This window comes from Rutidosis leptorrhynchoides, chromosome 4 (genome assembly GCF_046630445.1).
Source record: "Rutidosis leptorrhynchoides isolate AG116_Rl617_1_P2 chromosome 4, CSIRO_AGI_Rlap_v1, whole genome shotgun sequence".
NCBI lineage: Eukaryota > Viridiplantae > Streptophyta > Magnoliopsida > Asterales > Asteraceae > Rutidosis > Rutidosis leptorrhynchoides.
Window position 1 is genome coordinate 271,715,510 of NC_092336.1, and position 10,398 is coordinate 271,725,907.

Consider the following 10,398-nt stretch of genomic DNA (forward strand, 5'->3'; position numbering starts at 1 on the left):
ACTATCCGATATACGTATTCGTTCACCACAAAATAACCATTTTCATTCAATTTCATATTTGGATTTTGACTTATCAGAATCCAACAAGTGGCATAATGAAGAAAACATTGGACAAAATAAAATTTGTTAGAAACAAACAAATTAACTATGAGAAATTCTGTTAAGAAACCACGCTAACAAAATCCTAGCTAACTGTTCCTAGCTAACTGTTAATTCCGTATTACATTTTATTTAGCGCAATTTATTTATCATAATTTTAATTCTCGCAATTTTAATTCTCGCAATTTTATTTATCGTCATTTAATTTCTGTTATTTATTTTACCCACTTTAAATATCGGAACACGTATACAAGGTTTTGACATATCATATCGACGTATCTATATATATTATTTAGAATAACCATAGACACTCTATATGCAGTAATGCTTGAGTTAGCTATACAGGGTTGAGGTTGATTCTAAAATAATATATATACTTTGAGTTGTGATCGAGTCTGAGACATGTATATAATGGGTCACGACACGTATTAATTAATTCGAATATTATATATTAAACTATATATGAATTATTGAATTACTAACTGTGGACTGTTAATCGTGGACTACCAACATTGGACAATTAAAATGAATTAAAATATAGATTATAACATATGAAACTAAACAATTTTTCAAGTTTGCCACTTGATTTCATCTTAAACCTCATTTGTATCTTGACGATTACAATCTGCGTTCAAACCTTTCATGATTCTTGAAAACACCTCAATCGAGAGGATGAACCAACCGCACCTCATCTACGAGAAGAAAGATTTAAGCAATAGTATGCACCTGGAAACACTCGGAACCTGAGTAAACGTTTAACACGTATCTTTGCTAGCTCCTTTGGCATTGTTATTACCGAAAATAACATTGCAATTCTTTTACAAATTAGGCAATTTTGTCACAGCTCCAACAAATCAACTAAAATTTTTTATTCGAATAAACCTTATTAAAAGATTACCCCTTCATAATCATTACTTGAGAACCTTTTATATTCCACCATATTACCAGCAGACGTACCAGCAACCTCGTTGCTCCTTGGCTTAAATCTCTCTGAAAAATTGCTATACTTATTTATTGAAACCCTATCATGTACTCATCGACATCTTGTAACGATAGTTGCCATACCAAATACCGGGAAGCATTAATCATTAATTCTTGAATTTCACAGTGTTCCTATGTCAACAGTTATATATCTATATATAACGTATATCTTCTGGACTGATGAATTTCAATTCAGAATCTCTGAATTTCTGAAAAGCACTCTAGCTTACGAATCAGATCTCTGATTTCTGAAAAAGCTGATGAAGCAGCGAAAACCAAAGACTATTTAAACAGTCAAAAGTTTGATAATAAAGAGCGACATACCGAAAAAGCTCAAAAGTTTTGATACTGAAAAACGAATTGAGAAATCCATGAAGGAGGCTATGGACAAATCACAAAGACTAAACCTGCCTTCAAAGAATCCAAATGATTTAGTATCTGCTGAAGTCATTAACGAATACCTTGCTCCCGAATCTAAATCTTTACGGACAAATCTTCATCATCATCCATCGATATTAGAAATTCTAAGGTATCATCGTATCTTTCATTATAAATATCCTCGATATTTCTGAAGATATATTCATAACTATTCTTATATAAAATCATTTATCTCTTCGCAATATCAGTGTTACATCAGAAAACTACTTTAGTTTCTAAATTCTTAAAAAAAATTCGAATTTAAAATATGAATGTTTTTGAAGTAGTGTTGGAAACTGAAGCAAGAGTTAGTATAATATAATGACAATTGATCAACGTGATTATATTACAGTAAGTCATGCTGAGTTTCTAATGGGACATGATGATTCACAGATCATAACGTCATCATGTGCCATGTTACATAACTCTTTCATTCTGCTTAACTTCTGAACATATCAAAAAATATATTCTTGATAGTTCTATTCTCAGTGATTCTGGTAATTTGACAAATTAAATCGTACTATTACGTTCTTTCTTGTTTAGAACATGAAGTTCATTTGAAACTCCATACTTACAAATTCTGGACCATTACTCGCTTTACTAGAGGTCGAGAAGAGAATAAAAAGGCAAAGCGCTCGAAAATATAAGAGAAAATATAAAGCCCAATAACAACACGGAGGTTACAAACCGTGGATATTAATACGAATAGCAATATAAAGACACGGTAGAATTTAGAATAGTATCACCCCAAGGTAATAGTAAAAGTAAACAGATTTTTCTGGTGGAAGATTGAAAAGAAGGATGACAGAAATGATAATTAGGCAAATATCAAGGATTAGAACTGAACTAAGCATTTTCACAATCTTTTAGATGTATGAACTAAGAAAGAAAGTATAGGAATGGTGAGAATAATGGAACGGAAAAAGTTTAATTTATAATGGAAATATCAGACAGAGTAATCGAGGCAGATCACCCTATTTAATTATAGAGATCTTAATTTCTTTATTCGCCGAAGAATCAAATCTTTTAGATTTCGAAGATTTTATTTAAATCCCTTGAACTCCGAAAATCAACCATATCTACGTCAAAAGATATGACGAAACATTATTTTCTCATTTCACTCTTTTACGATAGTTTCACTCGAACTCTTCACATAATCAAATTTTTTTATCCATATTACTCAATGATGATAAAACTCCATTTATCAACTCATATGTGTCATGAAAACATACTTATTGTCAACCATGACCATCCCAATCAAATTTCGGGACGAAATTTCTTTAACGGGTAGGTACTGTGACGACCCAGAAATTTCTGACCAAATTTAAACTTAAATCTTAATATGATTTCGACATGATAAGCAAAGTCTATAATGTTGAGTTTCAAAATTTTTGAACTGTTTCATATATTCAATTGACCTTCGACTATTCCGAAGTGTAACACCCCATTTTTCTAAACATGATGCACGGGGCATCATTTGAAGTCCAAGAATGATTATTTAATAGTTTGGATGTAATGCATTGACCACGATTGACTTGGGATGTTTTAAAAGTAAAATTGGAGTACATCGGGTAAACTGTCGAGTTTGAGTGCAGTTTGTCGCGTTCTGGTTCATCACGTTCCGTGACAAACATGATTGAAACGAGACAACTTCTGATGGTGATTTCTGTCCACTTTGTCTCGTTTGAGTGTTGTGTGTCGCGTATTGGTGTCGCAAAACGCGACAAGGTGTCGCGAAACGCGACAAATGTCGCTGTAATGACATTATTAACCCATTTTAATGGAATCTTTTGAGGGTGTTTTGGTAAATTCACTTATGGCCGGTTCTAGAGCCTTAAGACTGATCCAATGCTCAATTTATCTTCATTTCCACTCAAAAACACTTTCACCTTCAAACCCTAGAGAGAGAGGAGTGTTTTAGAGAGAGAGAACTCCATTTGGAGAAGAAGAAGTGTGTTTCAGATCAAACCTCAAGTATTAAAGTTGTTCTACTCGTCAACGGCATCACTTTAGCGGTATTGGTAAGTTCTAACTCCGAATTTCATCTTGGTGATTTGATATTCAAGTTTAGGGTTATGAGCTACTTAGTTGTAAAACCCATTTAGGAGGTGAAATGGGTAATTATAACAAGTTATTGTTGATGTTGGTAGGTTTTGGGTTGGTTAATGATTTAACCATGTTTAGGACTTGTATGTTGTGTGTAATCAATAGTATTAGTGATTATAGAAGTGTTGGAACCACTTTGGGTGTATTTTGGTTTACTAATTATGAAATGGGTCAAAATTAGGGTTAAGGTGTCATATTGGGCAAGATTGGTGCTTAACGCTTATGCTTGGGTTTAATTGGCATATTAAGACCATTTTCACTTGTGTTAGTGATTTTTGGTTAGTTTTGGCGTGCTTTGAGCTTGGAAGTGCAATTTGGGTCGAATTTGCACTAGTTGTCAATTTGGGTCGATTTGTAAATCCACCCTAATTGTGTTGTTGTATTTGTGTTAATGGAATAGGTACTTTCCATTGACAAGTTGCAGATTACTTACAAGCATTCATCAAGGCGACAAGGTGAGTGTTAATATCCTATATGCATATGTATGTGTAGGATGGGTGTGGGTTGGGTGAAGTGGTTCTCGGTCATAGAGCTCACTTCACATATAGGTGGATTGATGGACTTGTGTATAGGTCCAATTGGCACGGTTGTGCATTTTGGTTGACCACCTTTGGCGAGGTGCACACTTTGTGTGTACGTTATCACATGGGCGTGTGATGTGGATTATATAACCCCAATGGTGAAGGGTTAATATTATGAGTGGAGTATTTATACGTACGTGTATATGGCATATCTATTTGTGGGTGTTATTGCATGAACCATCGAGCCAGTAGTGCCATAACATGTGTGCGATAAGATGTGAACCACGTGCCGGTAGCATCGAGTGTGAACCACGTGCCGGTAGCACTATAAATATAATGATGTGAACCACGTGCAGGTAGCATCGAGTGTGAACCACATGCCGGTAGCACTATAAAATGAGCGAGAACCACGTGCCGGTAGCGTTGAAGTGTGAACCACGTGCCGGTAGCACTATAAAAGAGTGAGACTCAAATGCGTATGGTGTGAACCATGTGCCGGTAGCACCATAGCGTTATGGTTAACCATATTATGTTATTGGATATTGTTTAGCATGTTAAATATTGTATACGTATATTGTTGTATTGTCGTGATATAGCTAACCCTCCGGGTGTAGCTTCTTGGCGTTGTTCACATTGTCGTGGGTGAACTTATATTTGTTGATATTATTAACTTGTTGCTTAGTGATCGTATAGTATGCCAAGCTTAGCTTGCCTTTACACTTGGATGCTCCGGTATGCGGTATTTGATTATTTGTGTGGCGTGTCCATTTTATACATATATATGTATGTAGTATATTCTCACTCACTAAGCATTAGCTTACCCTCTCGTTGTTGATATTTTTATAGGTTCGCGTGATGGCGGCTCAGGTAAGCATGGGGATTAGAGATCTTGGTTAGGTTGCTTTAGAAGATCTTGCTTTTGGACTCAATTAGGATTTGGGTAGCGTAGTCCCAAATCACCATGCTCGATTTTGTGTAAACGTAACTAGTTGGGTCATAATGATTATAACCGGTTTACGATTTAATTAATGAACCATTGTATTAGGGAGTTTAAATTATTAACGTATGTTTTAAGTTCGTTGAACTTACTTTAGTACAAATATGTTTTGGAAATTGTGTAATGGGACCTAAGTATTATTTAACGCGTATTAAAAGGAAAAAATTTTATGGGCCGATTTTAATACGGGTTGGGTTGTTTCAAGTGGTATCAGAGCATGGTCTAAGGAATTTAGATGACTTGAGATAGGTGCCTAGACTTAGACTTTTGTGTGTGCTTATTTGTTGCGGGACTTGCAGGATTACGGGTCGGAATAGGTTATAGTTAGTGCCTTATTTGTAGGTGGACTAACGTTTATATTATTAATGCGGATATTATTAATATATTAATTGTGTTGTGATAATAGTTCTCGCGTATGTTCATATCTAGAATTTTTTTTATGTTTGTTTATATCATCGAGCGAGGCGGTCGTTGTACTAACAAGTTGATACAGCGCGTGTGCGTAATAAGGACTTGCAAACCTTATTTCGGGTGCAAATCATGTCTAGCAAGTGATGTACGACGAGCGTTTAGCAAGATGGGGGCGGTATTGTGTGTGTGCTTTATACGTTCGTGATCTAATCTCTTTACATTCCTTAGATTGGCGATTAGAAACGAGATCGAGACGAACGATTTGGAGTTTAACGCTAGAGTTGAGGCCGCTGTTGCGGAGCAAATGAGTGCGTTTCGAGAAGAAATGGATAGGAAGTATTCCGAATCTCGGAGTAGTGGTGAAATGGAGCATTGTCTTAAGAGCTTCATGAGGACTAAACCCCCAATGTACGATGGAAAACCGGATCTTTTAATAAGCACAACTTGGATCTCGGATGTCGAAGGGTGTTTTGGTACTATTGAATGCCCTCCTGAGAAGAGGACAAGACTCGCTACTAGTTTGTTGCGGGGTAGGGCGAAGGATTGGTTGGATGGTAAGATTGATCTTGTCAGTGGTGAGCCGTTTATGGCTTTATCGTGGGACGAATTTAAGAAAAAATTCTTCGAGGAGTTCCGAACTTCAGCCGATTTGTCAAAAATGCGTAATGAGTTGCGAAATTTGCAACAGGGTTCTATGGATTTGAATACTCTCAAGACGACCTTTATGGCGAAGGCTCATTTTTGCCCGGAGTATTTGGGGAATGATCATTTGTTGATGCAAGATTTCTATCGGACCTTGAATGATGACTTGAAGAGTAAAATTAGCCGGGGTCAAGCGAAATCGTTTGCGGAATTATTTGACTTGGCTAGAGGTTTCGAGTCGTATTCACGATCGAAGAGGTGTGAACCTTCAAGTGAGAGAAGGGTTGTTTCGTATGGTACTCCGAGTAAGAGGACTAAGGGTCCGAGTGTGAGCACGGGTGGTACGCGGATGGGTATACCAAATTCTAGTATGTCTCGATGTTACAATTGTGGCGTGAGGGGTCACAAGTCGTGGGAATGTTCGGTGCCAAAGGGTGATGGCATGGTGTGCTTCAATTGCCAAGAAGAAGGACATCGTAAGTCGGAATGTCCCAAGTTAGCGGGGATGGGTTCGGCAAGGAGACGTTAAGGTACGTTTCATTTTAATAAATATGTCCATTGATTATTTATTAAGTGCCGTTTGTGTTTGAGTTGTAAAATGCCTTGTGTTGTTCATATTGTTGTTATGGGTGACGTTCCTAATGGAAGTACCCTATGGTGACGTTTGATTAACGGGCGAAAGGCGTAAGACTTGGTGCAACCAAGCATTCCTTAGTATTTGGGAAATGATTCTACCAAGCCATAGAAATAGGTTTTGGTGTTCGATTGTTAAGCGCGTGTTCGCTTGTGTGTTGGAGCTGATGAACCATGAGGTTCGACGGGTGGGATGAAACCCTTGAGATCGAGTGTTTTGAATCTCGATGTATGTTGGTAATGGAGTTTATATGACGCGACATTAGTTGCCTCTTTTATACCTACTAGTGTGGTGTTCAACTCCGATTGTGTTGCGGTTACATTGTACTTAGGGTACCAAAGTGAAACCCTTAGGTACATGAGTGATCAGGTGAAAGTTGACAAACTATAGCAATTGGATGATTGCGAGGGTATAGTTTGTGTAATCGTGGTACAATTTTCGTTTCAAGTGTTTAAGGATAGGTTAAAATCCTTCGTATGCTCAAGGTTGGAGCAACTTATGGTGATGGGTCGTGTGAGCCCAATTGTTGGTAAAGTCTACCTTTGGTAGCATTGTACGGTTGTACGAGTTGTGGATATGGAACGTAGTTCCAAGTGGGGGAGTTGCACTCCCGCACGAGGAGGTTTTTAGTTTGAGACTTCGGATGATACTTTTGGTAGATCCGAAAGTTTGCTTTAGGACCTAGTTTTGGTCGATTTGTGGTAAAGTACAATTTCGGTTAAATTGTACTTATGGTTTTGGATGTAAGTTACCACCGAGGTGGTAATGTGGTAAATCTCGTTGAGAGATAAAGGACGTGTTTGGCGAGCAAGGTGAAATCCCTCGGTTAAGGGATGTGCGTATCGGATTTTCTTCTAGAGAATTATTTTTTTGTACCTATGTTTGATATAGGTGGTTCTTGCTCGATTATGGGAATGGTTAGTGGTATCCGTTAGGATTCACTATGGCGTGGCAGAGCGCGATGTTAGGCTACTCGTTGTTCGAGGCCAAGAGGGCGTTGATTGGTGAAGCATGACCTTCGGGGTCCGCTGACTTCATCATGGTATTGTTGATTGGTGAAGCATGACCTTCGGGGTCTGCTGACTTCATCATGGGAGTAGGTGATTAGTGGAGCATGACCTTCGGGGTCCGCTGACTTCATCATAGGCGTAGTGCTATATCGGTGAAGCATGACTTTCGGGGTCCGCTGACTTCATCCGGTGTTGAGTGATCTATCGGTTGTTTTATACACCGATGGTGGGGTCGTAAGGACCGTGTGGTTTGATTTATCGATTATTTTATACGCCGTTGGTGGGATCGTGAGGACCATGTTGTGTGATTAGTGATGCGATAGCCGTGTTTCGCTCACATGTTGTTACAGGTGTGACAATAGTCGATTTTGTACACCTTTGGATTAGCGTTGCCATAGTCGTTTTGGACGCTATCGGTTCTAGCCGTTTGTTTATGATGGTGCGGTAGTTGCGTATTGGTCGTATTGCGCACTACAAGGGATGTTAAGTGGTAAGTGTTATCCGTAAGGATTCGCTTTTATTCGGTCTTCTTCGGTTTGATGATTGACTTTATTTTGGCTTGTGGTTGTTACTAGCGATGTACTTGGCATAGTACGCTAGAAATTGATATCTCGGTTCGAGATTGGTTGAGTTTTTCCCGATGTGAGGGATTGAGTTAGTGTTAGTGCTCGGAATTGTGGACTTGATAAATCGCAGGTGACGATTTAGTTGTTAAGGGTAACTCTTTGAGAAGGATTACCTAGAGGAGTTAGAAGAATACATGGTGATTCCTTATATTCTAAGTGATTGTTGTAAACTTCGGTTGTTGCGTGTATTGCACGGCTCAGAATGCGTGCAAGTGTGTGTCTTAGTTAATGGATTAGTCCTTGGGTTAATGAGTAATGTGATGAAAGTCAGATTGAAACGTTTGTTGAGAACCGTAGTGTCTCAGTTTGGATTGATTAAGTGATTAGGATCACGAGGACGTGATCGAATCTAAGTGGGGGAGAGTTGTAACACCCCGTTTTTCTAAACATGACGCTCGGGGCGTCATTTGAAGTCCAAGAATGATTATTTAATAGTTTGGATGTAATGCATTGACCATGATTGACTTTGGGATGTTTTAAAACTGAAATTGGAGTACATCAGGTAAACTGTCGAGTTTGAGTGCAGTTTGTCGCGTTCTGGTGCGTCGCGTTCTGTGACAAACATGCTTGAAACGAGACAACTTCTGATGGTGATTTCTGTCCACTTTGTCGCGTTTGAGTGTTGTGTGTCGCGTATTGGTGTCGCGAAACGCGACAAGGTGTCGCAAAACGCGACAAATGTCGCTGTAATGACATTATTAACCCATTTTAATGGAATCTTTTGAGGGTGTTTTGGTAAATTCACTTATGGCCGGTTCTAGAACCTTAAGACTGATCCAAGGCTCAATTTATCTTCATTTCCACTCAAAAACACTTTCACCTTCATACCCTAGAGAGAGAGGAGAGTTTTAGAGAGAGAGAACTCCATTTGGAGAAGAAGAAGTGTGTTTCAGGTCAAACCTCAAGTATTAAAGTTGTTCTACTCATCAACGGCATCACTTTGGCGGTATTGGTAAGTTCTAACTCTGAATTTCATCTTGGTGATTTGATATTCAAGTTTAGGGTTTCATCTTGGTAATTTGATATTCAAGTTTAGGGTTTTGAGCTACTTAGTTGTAAAACCCATTTAGGAGGTGAAATGGGTAATTTTAACTAGTTATTGTTGATGTTGGTAGGTTTTGGATTGGTTAATGATTTAACCATGTTTAGGACTTGTATGTTGTGTGTAATCACTAGCATAAGTGATTATAGAAGTGTTGGAACCACTTTGGGTGTATTTTGGTTAACTAATTTTGAAATGGGTCAAAATTAGGGTTAAGGTGTCATATTGGGCAAGATTGGTGTTTAATGCTTATACTTGGGTTTAATTGGCATATTAGGACCATTTTCACTTGTGTTAGTGATTGTTGTTTAGTTTTGGCGTGCTTTGAACTTGGAAGTGCAATTTGGGTCGAATTTGCACTAGTTGTCAATTTGGGTCGATTTGTAAATCCACCCTAATTGTGTTGTTGTATTTGTGTTAATGGAATAGGTACTTTCCATTGACAAGTTGCAGATTACTTACAAGCATTCATCAAGGCGACAAGGTGAGTGTTAATATCCTATATGCATATGTATGTGTAGGATGGGTGTGGGTCGGGTGAAGTGGTTCTCGGTCATAGAGCTCACTTCACATATAGGTGGATTGATGGACTTGTGTATAGGTCCAATTGGCACGGTTGTGCATTTTGGTTGACCACCTTTGGCGAGGTGCACACTTTGTGTGTACGTTATCACATGGGCGTGTGATGTGGATTATATAACCCCAATGGCGAAGGGTTAATATTGTGAGTGGAGTATTTATACGTACGTGTATATGGCATATCTATTTGTGGGTGTTATGGCATGAACCATCGAGCCAGTAGTGCCATAACATGTGTGCGATAAGATGTGAACCACGTGCCAGTAGCATCGAGTGTGAACCACGTGCCGGTAGCACTATAAATATAATGATGTGAACCACGTGCCGGTAGCA